This window comes from Haliotis rubra, unplaced genomic scaffold (assembly GCF_003918875.1).
Source record: "Haliotis rubra isolate DU_JTF1 unplaced genomic scaffold, ASM391887v1 Scf186, whole genome shotgun sequence".
Taxonomy (NCBI): Eukaryota; Metazoa; Mollusca; class Gastropoda; order Lepetellida; family Haliotidae; genus Haliotis; species Haliotis rubra.
The window spans coordinates 1,445,235-1,458,303 of NW_025765847.1; the positions used below are offsets into that span (position 1 = coordinate 1,445,235).

At 38.0% G+C, this 13,069-nt stretch overlaps 1 protein-coding gene across 1 annotated transcript in view; it reads right to left on the reverse strand.

Moving 5' to 3' along the window:
• The window catches only part of LOC124273928 (anion exchange protein 2-like), a 103,432-nt gene that overhangs the window by 53,577 nt on the left and 36,786 nt on the right, over positions 1 to 13,069 (reverse strand). Inside the window, exon 3 of the mRNA XM_046709271.1 lies at positions 9,763 to 9,866. The gene's annotated coding sequence lies outside the window, so the exon portion shown is untranslated. The remainder of the gene's footprint in view (positions 1 to 9,762; positions 9,867 to 13,069) is intronic.

Here is a 13,069-nt window from a genome sequence, read left to right on the forward strand (position 1 = left end):
GGGTACTGATTTGTTACAAGTAATTTAAGCAGCTTGTATTAAGGAATTATCATAATTCACGTTTATATAATTTAGTTATGATTAATGTTCAAGATTTTGAAACAACAGTACCAAGTAGAAAAGTTCTTAGCTGCATAGAATGCAATGTTAATTTTATATTTTAAGAAATAATAACTTTTTAAAACTCCAAATTGAACTGATTTTCCAGATTGTATTTAGTTGGGAATCCATAGTAAAACTCAGGGGACATCAAGCCAAGACTGAAAAAAACATCTAATTCCTCACTCACTCACTCACAATATGAAATGCCATCCAGCAGCCCTACTGACCGATATGAATGAGTGACTAATGATAATGTAGCAATCTCAAGACAATTTTTCTCAACATAATCAAAATGAAAAGCTGTAATGGATGTATGCAGTTTTGTAAAATTCCTAAAGAATAATCAGAGCCAAAAGCTTGAACTGTTTTAAAAAAAAAAAGACATCAAATTACTCCTAAATTCATATCACGTATCTTGAATAATGGCAAAGTTAAATTAAAGAGACACACACAATTGTGAGGCCGGTTATAGACAGGAGATTGTAATCAGTACATCATGTCTTCCATACAGATCATGAGGTGTCCTGTCTTCAACAGGGTATATATAAGACGCCTTGTGCAGCCAGCAGTGTTAAAACCCTAGGGAGTGAGTGCTACACACAGTGAGCGTTAATCACAGGTGACAGTGTTCAGAGAGTGCACCTGTCTGATCACGAGGTTGACTTGGGGTAGACATGGGTCTGTGGTGGCTGAAGTCTAAAAAATCCCTCAGTTTTCCTTGAGTAAACCCATTCTTTTTACCCTTAGAATTCACCACAAGAACTGCACTTCAGTGAACAGAAACTATTTCTAAGCATTATTCATACTTTTCTTTCACAAAGACGTGTGACTGATTGTAGTTCTTATCTTTCAGATTTTTTTGGTTGATATGTGGTTCTATAAAGTGACTTCCATAAACTAGATCTTGAAATAAAAAGAATTTCAGCTAGAATATGATTTTTTGTTTAATGCCACACTAAGCGATTTAGTCCTGCAATACAGCACCAGTCTGTGAATGAGTCCAGACAACCTAGTGAGAGACATCATGAGCATCGATCCACACAGTGATGGAGCTGATGATATACAATCCACTAAATCACTGCGCCTGATGTCTAGGTCCATGCAGTCAACTCTTCAGACAGGCAAACAGTTGCTACAACAGCAGGCCAACTACTTCGCATACCGAGATGGGCAATCCAAGCCAGCAGAGTTACCTGCTTGTTTGAAGGAAGTTTAATCATAAGAACTAAAATCTTAAACGTAGTCAGTGATAAACATGTACGTAATGGTCATATCTTTGCCAAGAATCAAAAGTTAAGGTTAAAAATAAAGTCAAAAATAAAAATTACCTTGGAATATTACAATCACTTTTAAACAAACAAATTCATTTCCATGCATTGGATAAATAAGACAAAAATATGACTGCTTAATTTAGATTTATATTCATAGAACAATAAATAGACTTTAATTCTTCAGTATGTGCAACACATAATTCTTTCCAAATAAATATCGTAGCTGCATTTCAAAAATTCAAAATCTGCGAATTAAGAATACAGTTTCACAAATTCACATAAGCAATAAATGATTTATCAACAATTTTTTTATGAAATGTTGAACACAAATAACCATAACTTACAATATTAAAAACAAACATCAATTTATCCTATGCAACGGAACAATTACTATTCAGCACAATAACACAATACTTACAACTAGCTGTGATGACAACCGACTGTTGAGATATGTACCCTGCACTGAAATCCCCTACCAATTTAAACCCTGCCGATTTTGCAAAATAAATTACATTATAAGTCACACCTGTCAACAGCAAGATAAGACACTCCACTAGCGAGTTGCCAGAAAAATTATCAATCTGTCCTATCACCTTTCACCTTTGACCTCATATGTATCTAGACTCCCAATACTTAAAACTGCCATGTTGCAGCTCGGTGACAACGCAAGTTTGATCGATGATCATACACAAACAATAATCAGTCTATTACAGGAACTTATCAAACTAGGCATGATCATGCGTGTAATAAGTCAACCACCGACTTGAATGAAATGTCTTGTGGCTATTGGTCATTTTTTAATACAGGCCTACCATACAAACAGTGAACAAATCCTCAAAACTGAACTCATATACACCAAACCAGAACAAAAATCACCAAAATAGGAAAATAAACTTCCCAAACTGCAACAATATCCTCTAAAACCGAAACAAATGCATCTGTAATGGAAAATTAATTGTTTAGAATGGAAACAAAACTTGCGTATCAGCTGCAAAAGCGCTCGAGAACGGTGGCAGAGCATACAAAATGGCAGTCACAACATCCCAAAACAGCAGTCATAGCATCCCGAAACGGCATGAAAATCGTCAAAGATGGCGGCGTGGGGAGACGAACAGGCTTTGGTACATAATGTTTTTCAGCACTATGAGTCTAATCTTGAAAATTTTATATCGGGATGTAGCGCATCAACCCCCTATTGTCGTCAGCTTCAAACCAATGTCCATACTTCTCAGTGTCAGGCTTGCGATTCTGCACAATGTGGTCCCTAGTTCCACCAAGGAGGGTTTGTTCTTTGTTGTGGTCATGTTGTGCTACTGTTTCTCTTCAGTTTTGTGAATAAAGTATTCATAGCATCACATTCAATGTTAATATTAGGTGTAAAGTGTGACCATGTCATTGTAATGGTGTAAGGTGTGACTATGTCATCGTAATGGTGTAAGGTGTATGACTGTGTCATCATAATGGTGTAAGGTGTATGACTGTGTCATCATAATGGTGTAAGGTGTATGACCATGTCATAATGGTGTCAGATGTGATCGTGTCATCGTAATGGTGTAAGGTGTGACCGTGTCATCGTAACGGTATAACGTGTATGATCGTGTCATCATAACGGTGTAAGGTGTGTGATCGTGTCATCGTAATGGTGTAAGCTGTGTGATCGTGTCATCATAACAGTGTAAGGTGTGTCATCGTGTCATCGTAATGGTGTAAGGTGGGTGACCGTGGCATCATAATGGTGTAAGGTGTGTCATTGTAACGGTGTAAGCTGTGTGATCGTGTCATCGTAACAGTGTAAGGTGTGTCATCGTGTCATCGTAATGGTGTAAGGTGTGACAATGTCATTGTAATGGTGTAAGGTGTGATTGTGTCATCATAAGGGTGTAAGGTGTGTGATCGTGTCATCGTAATGGTGTAAAGTGTGTGATCGTGTCATCGTAACAGTGTAAGCTGTGAGATCGGCCATCATAAGGGTGTAAGGTGTGTGATCGTGTCATCATAAGGGTGTAAGGTGTGACCGTGTCATCGTAACGATGTAAGGTGTAAGATCGTGTCATAATGGTGTAAGGTGTATGACCGTGTCATCATAATGGTGTAAGGTGGTGTATGATCGTATATGTCGTCATAATGGTGTAAGGTGTATGACTGTGTCATCATAATGGTGTAAGGTGTATGATCGATTCATCATACTTGTGTAAGGTATATGACCGTGTCATCATAATGGTGTAAGGTGTATAACTGTGTCATCATAATGGTGTAAGGTGTATGATCGTGTCATCATAATGGTGTAAGGTGTATGATCGATTCATCATACTTGTGTAAGGTATATGATCGTGTCATCATAATGGTGTAAGGTGTATGACTGTGTCATCATAATGGTGTAAAAGGTGATCCATGTCATCATAATGGTGTAAGGTGTATGATCATTCATTGTAATGGTGTAAGGTGTATGATCATCATTCATCATAATGTGTGTAAGGTGTGTAATTGTGTCATCATAATGGTGTAAGGTGTATGACTGTGTCATCATAATGGTGTAAGGTGTATGACCGTGTCATCATAATGGTGTAAGGTGTATGATCGATTCATCATAATGGTGTAAGGTATATGACTGTGTCATCATAATGGTGTAAGGTGTATGATCGTGTCATCATAATGTGTAAGGTGTATGACCGTGTCATCATAATGGTGTAAGGTGTATAACTGTGTCATCATAATGGTGTAAGGTGTATGATCGATTCATCATACTTGTGTAAGGTATATGACCGTGTCATCATAATGGTGTAAGGTGTATGACTGTGTCATCATAATGGTGTAAGGTGTATGACTGTGTGATCGTAATGGTGTAAGGTGTATGACCGTGTCATTGTAATGGTGTAAGGTGTATGACTGTGTCATCATAATTGTGTAAGGTGTATGATCGATTCATCATACTTGTGTAAGGTATATGACCGTGTCATCATAATGGTGTAAGGTGTATAACTGTGTCATCGTAATGGTGTAAGGTGTATGACCATGTCATTGTAATGGTGTAAGGTGTATGACCGTGTCATCATAATGGTGTAACATGCCACATACCTACCCATCAATACAAATCTGTGCAAGGGATAGCTTAGTAACCATCTGTGCAAACATCACAAGGAACACTACTGGATTAGAATTAAAGATTAGTGATTTAGAAAATAAAGCGATAAAATAAACTGCACAGTCAGCAGATCATTATGAGGTGTTGAACCCATGAAAGAGATATCTGTTTGTCCTGTGGCTTACAGTGCACAAGTACCATAGTTCATGTGTGCCCTGTTACCGGAGCTGTTCCACTTCAAGAGGGTACACAACATGATCAGCGACATACACCACTGCCTTACATTAACAGACTCAACGAAGCCTCATTACTGCCTGAACAGGTAGCCTTCCCCTGATAGGTGAACAGAGGCATGGGAGTCCCTTGCCTTACAAGTATTACACAACAGTGAATTATTGCAGCTGTCTGTGCTGCTGTACACTGTGACTGGTAACCACAGGCAACTTGAGTCATAGGACAAGCATAATCTACAGGGGACCTTATCTAATCTGGAATACTCATGGCAAGACAAACACTATGGACCTAAATTATAAGGGATTCATTCCATACTAAAATCACCATAGAAAGACAAGCATAGGCTACTGGGACCTATTCTACCCTGGAGTCCCATAGAAAGACAAGCATAGGCTACTGGGACCTATTCTACCCTGGAGTCCCATAGAAAGACAAGCATAGGCTACTGGGACCTATTCTACCCTGGAATTCCCATAGAAAGACAAGCATAGGCTACTGGGACCTATTCTACCCTGGAGTCCCATAGAAAGACAAGCATAGGCTACTGGGACCTATTCTACCCTGGAATTCCATAGAAAGACATGCATAGGCTACTGGGACCTACCCTGGAGTCCCATAGAAGACAAGCATAGGCTACTGGGACCTATTCTACCCTGGAATTCCCATAGAAAGACAAGCAAAGCTTCAAGCTACTGGGACCTATTCTACCCTGGAATTCCCATAGAAAGACAAGCGTAGGCTACTGGGACCTATTCTATCCTGGAATTCCCATAGAAATTAATGACTAAAGACGGAGGTGATTAGACAATAATTTTCTGTCCTAACAATTTGCTCAACTGTAAGAAGTCAGTCTTAAAGTGTTACAGAAACACTGGACAAGAAGGGTGTGCTTTGGGTGCTCTTTGGGACCCTTATTTGGCTTTTCATTTGCAACGTGCTTTCACACCACTACAACATGCATGTTTTACCCAGAATGTAACAATTTCACACAACTTCAACATGCAATATGTATGCTTCATCCAGTATATAAGCATGTGTAACCCAGTATACAAGCATGTGTAACCCAGCATATAAGCATGTGTAACCCAGTATATAAGTATGTGTAACCCAGTATATAAGCATGTGTAACCCAGTATATAAGCATGTGTAACCCAGCATATAAGCATGTGTAACCCAGTATATAAGTATGTATAACCCAGTATATAAGCATGTGTAACCCAGTATATAAGCATGTGTAACCCAGTATATAAGTATGTATAACCCAGTATATAAGCATGTATAACCCAGTATATAAGCATGTGTAACCCAGTATATAAGCATGTGTAACCCAGTATATAAGCATGTGTAACCCAGTATATAAGCATGTGTAACCCAGCATGTATATAAGCATGTGTAACCCAGTATATAAGCATGTGTAACCCAGTATATAAGCATGTAACCCAGTATATAAGCATGTGTAACCCAGTATATAAGCATGTGTAACCCAGTATATAAGCATGTGTAACCCAGTATATAAGCATGTGTAACCCAGTATATAAGCATGTGTAACCCAGTATATAAGCATATAACCCAGTATATATGTAACCCAGTATATAAGCATGTGTAACCCAGTATATAAGCATGTGTAACCCAGTATATAAGCATGTGTAACCCAGTATATAAGCATGTATAACCTAACCCAGTATATAAGCATGTGTAACCCAGTATATAAGCATGTGTAACCCAGTATATAAGCATGTGTAACCCAGTATATAAGCATGTGTAACCCAGTATATAAGCATGTGTAACCCAGTATATAAGCATGTGTAACCCAGTATATAAGCATGTGTAACCCAGTATATAAGCATGTGTAACCCAGTATATAAGCATGTGTAACCCAGTATATAAGCATGTGTAACCCAGTATATAAGCATGTGTAACCCAGTATATAAGCATGTGTAACCCAGTATATAAGCATGTGTAACCCAGTATATAAGCATGTGTAACCCAGTATATAAGCATGTGTAACCCAGTATATAAGCATGTGTAACCCAGTATATAAGCATGTGTAACCCAGTATATAAGCATGTGTGCATATATAAGCATGTGTAACCCAGTATATAAGCATGTGTAACCCAGTAACATAAGTAAGCATGTGTAACCCAGTATATAAGCATGTGTAACCCAGTATATAAGCATGTGTAACCCAGTATATAAGCATGTGTAACCAGTATATAAGCATGTGTAACCCAGTATATAAGCATGTGTAACCCAGTATATAAGCATGTGTAACCCAGTATATAAGCATGTGTAACCCAGTATATAAGCATGTGTAACCCAGTATATAAGCATGTGTAACCCAGTATATAAGCATGTGTGTAACCCAGTATATAAGCATGTGTAACCCAGTATATAAGCATGTGTAACCCAGTATATAAGCATGTGTAACCCAGTATATAAGCATGTGTAACCCAGTATATAAGCATGTGTAACCCAGTATATAAGCATGTAACCCAGTATATAAGCATGTGTAACCCAGTATATAAGCATGTGTAACCCAGTATATAAGCATGTGTAACCCAGTATATAATGCAGCATATATGTGTGTAACCCAGTATATAAGCATGTATAACCCAGTATATAAGCATGTGTAACCCAGTATATAAGCATGTGTAACCCAGTATATAAGCATGTGTAACCCAGTATATAAGCATGTGTAACCCAGTATATAAGCATGTGTAACCCAGTATATAAGCATGTAACCCAGTATATAAGCATGTGTAACCCAGTATATAAGCATGTGTAACCCAGTATATAAGCATGTGTAACCCAGTATATAAGCATGTGTAACCCAGTATATAAGCATGTGTAACCCAGTATATAAGCATGTGTAACCCAGTATATAAGCATGTGTAACCCAGTATATAAGCATGTGTAACCCAGTATATAAGCATGTGTAACCCAGTATATAAGCATGTGTAACCCAGTATATAAGCATGTGTAACCCAGTATATAAGCATGTGTAACCCAGTATATAAGCATGTAACCCAGTATATAAGCATAAGCATGTGTAACCCAGTATATAAGCATGTGTAACCCAGTATATAAGTATATAAGCATGTAACCCAGTATATAAGCATGTGTAACCCAGTATATAAGCAGTATATAAGCATGTGTAACCCAGTATATAAGCATGTGTAACCCAGTATATAAGCATGTGTAACCCAGTATATAAGCATGTAACCCAGTATATAAGCATGTATAACCCAGTATATAAGCATGTGTAACCCAGTATATAAGCATGTCACCCAGTATATAAGCATGTATAACCCAGTATATAAGCATGTATAACCCAGTATATAAGCATGTGTAACCCAGTATATAAGCATGTGTAACCCAGTATATAAGCATGTATAACCCAGTATATAAGCATGTGTAACCCAGTATATAAGCATGTATAACCCAGTATATAAGCATGTGTAACCCAGTATATAAGCATGTGTAACCCAGTATATGAGCATGTGTAACCCAGTATATAAGCATGTGTAACCCAGTATATAAGCATGTGTAACCCAGTATATAAGTATGTGTTACCCAGTATATAAGCATGTATAACCCAGTATATAAGCATGTGTCACCCAGTATATAAGCATGTATAACCCAGTATATAAGTATGTGTTACCCAGTATATAAGAATGTGCAACCCAGTATATAAGCATGTGTCAACCATTATATAAGTATGTGTTACCCAGTATATAAGCATGTATAACCCAGTATATAAGCATGTGTAACCCAGTATATAAGCATGTGTAACCCAGTATATAAGCATGTATAAGCCAGTATATAAGCATGTGTCACCCAGTATATAAGCATGTGTAACCCAGTATATAAGCATGTGTCACCCATTATATAAGTATGTGTTACCCAGTATATAAGCATGTATAACCCAGTATATAAGCATGTGTAACCCAGTATATAAGCATGTGTAACCCAGTATATAAGCATGTGTAACCCAGTATATAAGCATGTGTAACCCAGTATATAAGCATGTGTAACCCAGTATATAAGCATGTGTAACCCAGTATATGAGCATGTAACCCAGCATATAAGCATGTGTAACCCAGTATATAAGCATGTGTAACCCAGTATATAAGCATGTATATCCCAGTATATAAGCATGTATAACCCGGTATATAAGCATGTGTAACCCAGTATATAAGCATGTATAACCCAGTATATAAGCATGTATAACCCGGTATATAAGCATGTGTAACCCAGTATATAAGCATGTATAACCCAGTATATAAGCATGTATAACCCGGTATATAAGCATGTGTAACCCAGTATATAAGCATGTATATCCCAGTATATATGCATGTATAACCCAGTATATAAGCATGTGTAACCCAGTATATAAGCATGTGTAACCCAGTATATAAGCATGTATAACCCAGTATATAAGCATGTGTAACCCAGTATATAAGCATGTGTAACCCAGTATATAAGCATGTATAACCCAGTATATAAGCATGTATAACCCAGTATATAAGCATGTGTAACCCAGTATATAAGCATGTCACCCAGTATATAAGCATGTGTAACCCAGTATATAAGCATGTGTAACCCAGTATATGAGCATGTATAACCCAGTATATAAGCACGCGGTAACCCAGTATATAAGCATGTGTAACCCAGTATATAAGCATGTGTAACCCAGTATATAAGCATGTGTAACCCAGTATATAAGCACGTGTAACCCAGTATATAAGCACGTGTAACCCAGTATATAAGCATGTGTAACCCAGTATATAAGCACGTGTAACCCAGTATATAAGCATGTATAACCCAGTATATAAGCATGTAACCCAGTATATAAGCACGTGTAACCCAGTATATAAGCATGTGTAACCCAGTATATAAGCATGTGTAACCCAGTATATAAGCACGTGTAACCCAGTATATAAGCACGTGTAACCCAGTATATAAGCACGTGTAACCCAGTATATAAGCAGGTGTAACCCAGTATATAAGCACGTGTAACCCAGTATATAAGCATGTAGAACCCATGTAACTGCAGTATGCACCATCACCTACCTGAACTACGGCTGGTGGATTCTCCCTGTGTACATGAAGAGAAATTTACGTGTTTCCAGTCACAGAGCGGGTTAGATGTGACGACTTCGTGATTGCAACTTCACCTGTTGATGACAAAAACATATCTGTGGTCAAACCATACAAAAGCTGGCTCCTATGTCTCTAAGTGGAGCCCATTTGCTGTAGTTCCCATATACAACTGACGATAGTCTTATCTTACGCAGGTTGTGCAAATAGTAGACAAACAAAATCGTAGGAGGAAATATTCAGCTACCCTTGACCTCTAACCTCTGACATCAGCGGCATGTTTGAGGGTCAAAATATTTATTTAAACCAGTCGGTGGCAGCCGCCAAGGCTTCGCAACAAAATATGAAAACAAATTTTTATTGTTCTTTGGATTTATCAACAGGTTTCTCCCAACAAGTGAGCAGAGCTGTGGCACACACAAGAGCTGCAGCCAACTCAATGAGCAGTGATTTGCAGTTTCTAACTCTTTTGTTTTCGACAACAAAAAAAAGAAGGCTATTTCAGCAACCTGACACTCCTAGTTCTATTGTACTTCAAGGTAACACAAGGAATGTACTTATATTGGACTTTTTAAACAACTGTTTCTCAAAAACACATGAGTGTACCCATCAGCTTAAAAAGTCACTCAAATCATGCTGACCCATTATTCCTGTTCAAAAAGGAAACATGATAATTGTATTTATTATTTTGTGATAAATACAAGTGAAAACAACTCTAATACATGGGTTTGTTGTGAAACATATGCACCAGCACTGGAAGGGAAACGAGAGGATACACATTTAAACAAATATTTTTTCAAACAGAAAATCTGTGCCCGAAAATATACAAATAATGACATAACTTGCACACCAATAACAATGTAAGAAAATGCCTGACTGTGTTCCCAGCAGCTCCTGCAGACGAGATTTGTGTGTAAATGTCACTTCCGCCAAGCACCAACCATGTGGTCCATCAATACACCGGGGAAGTACATGCCTCACATATTGACATATTACATCATTCACGGTGATATTTAACTGATGACACACTGATACACGATCAGTGCCAGAATAACGCAAGTTATGCCAGATCTTCACGATTGTAAGGGTATTCCAGTCAGTTTCAGTGACGGAAACTGCTCAGTGCTATAAACAAAACCTATTAACAACAACTAAACAAACCCAACCCTGCTCTTCCTGATGCATATTCATGTAATAAACCCCACCCACCACCATAGTACCACAAACTAGGGGTGTAAACTGGGGACCTACAAGTCTCATGCAGTATTTCCTGACTCTATTCACCACTAATTCTTTCATGTTGTAACATTAGGGTTATGACACCTTGAGACGTTCATTCTTAGTTCCAACACAGCAAATATTTTGATTTCTGTGAACCTTGATCGTCATCTTGATGCCTCCAACTTGCATACCCACAGCTCAGCATTATTGTTGCATTCTCACAGTGAGTGAGTTTAGTTTTACGCCGCACTCAGCAATATTCCAGCTATATGGTGGCGGTCTGTAAATAATTGAGTCTGGACCAGACAATCCTGTGATGAACAGCATGAGCATCGATCTGCGCAATGGGGAACTGATGACATGTGTCAACCAAGTCAGCAAGCCTGACCACCTGATCCCATTAATCACCTCTTACAACAAGCATGGGTTACTGAAGATCAATATTCTAACCCGCACCTTCACAGGTCGCATTCTCACAGCATGGCTGGACTGGCAAATGGTCACTCAATACTCAATCATTTTATGTTGACACAAAGTTTGGGGTGGCACAATTTGAAAATTATTAACACTAAATTCATTAAATTTTTACAAAAGAATGGATGGAGTAATTGATACCCTAAAAAGAATGTTGTTGCTATGCCATGTGCATCTACACCAACATGTGGACTATATAGCACTGGATTAGGTGGAACAACCACAGATTACACCAGGCACTGTTACATTAGGCTGCAAACTTACAGTAATGCTGAAGATACAAACTGGGTATCAGTTGCCAGCAATATGGATTTGGAATAGGAATTGGATGACACAAGAAGTAAGTTTTCATGTCAGTATTTATTCAGAGACTGCTGGACAATTATGTACGAGGGAGACATCAAGGACTGGTAGCAGTTCTAAAAACACTTACTGAAACATCAAGACCTTTATGAAAATGTTTGGCAAAGTTTAGAACAGGTGAAAATGATCTTCAGGCATAGGAGAAATGGCACTCACTGACATTTTGCAGGTGTGTTGTACTTTCATCGTACTATAGGCCTCATTTCCTCCTATGTGAATTTAGCCTGTCTGTGTACTTGTGTGTGTGATTTCAGTTATCACTGACAGCTTCAAATAACACAATGTATCACCAAGCCAAGAACACACATGACCAACAGTGTACAGGAATTGACCACTTGTAGAAGTCGGGCAGCTTGGGATGATCAGCTGTTTATATCCCAGTCAGGACATATTAATACCTCCATGACACTGGCAACTTTCCAAATAAGGAAGCATTGTCCATGAAGCACTAGAAGCAGCCCTCATGCCATCTAATTCTGACTAAGTATCCAGGTGTTGATCATCTATCATTTCTGATGACATAGGAAAGATATATTTTTCGAAAAAATAATGTATTTTTGTATGCAAAGATGAACCACTGTAAATTCATCAATGTCTAAACAGCTTACACTGAATCAGCAATACATCAGCTAGATATGATGGATGACGACTTTCATCAAGCAGCTATTTAATGTTTGTGACAGATGTCTAGTGAACTGCCAACGTGATGTATCTATTGTAGTGAAATGAAGTCCAGTCCAGGAGATTGCCTATAGAGTCTAAGCAGCATGTTACACATGTTCCAACATTATACATGTATATCCACAAAATCCATAAAAACATACCCGGGGAATGGTTTGTGACCTCATTTTCAACTACTCACAGGTCATTCACAGATTATCAATCACACATATTTAGTTAGATTTTCCATACATACATGCTGAATTAAGGTTGCCTCTGTATGAAGATTTGAATACTTGAAAATACTTCAGGAATGCATACACCTTACTACCTTACTGACTGTGTAGTGTTGAAAATATTATTATGATGTCAACTTTGACAAACAAATGATTCATCCATACCAAAAAATATGTTTCTCCACAATGGAACAGGGATTTAAGTAAAAGATAAAACCATATAATTCTCAACGAAACTAAAATTGATAGCATTAGGGCACAGAGTTTTCAAAGTCCATCAGCTCACCATGCTCACAGTCCATCAACTCACCATGTTGTCACAGTCC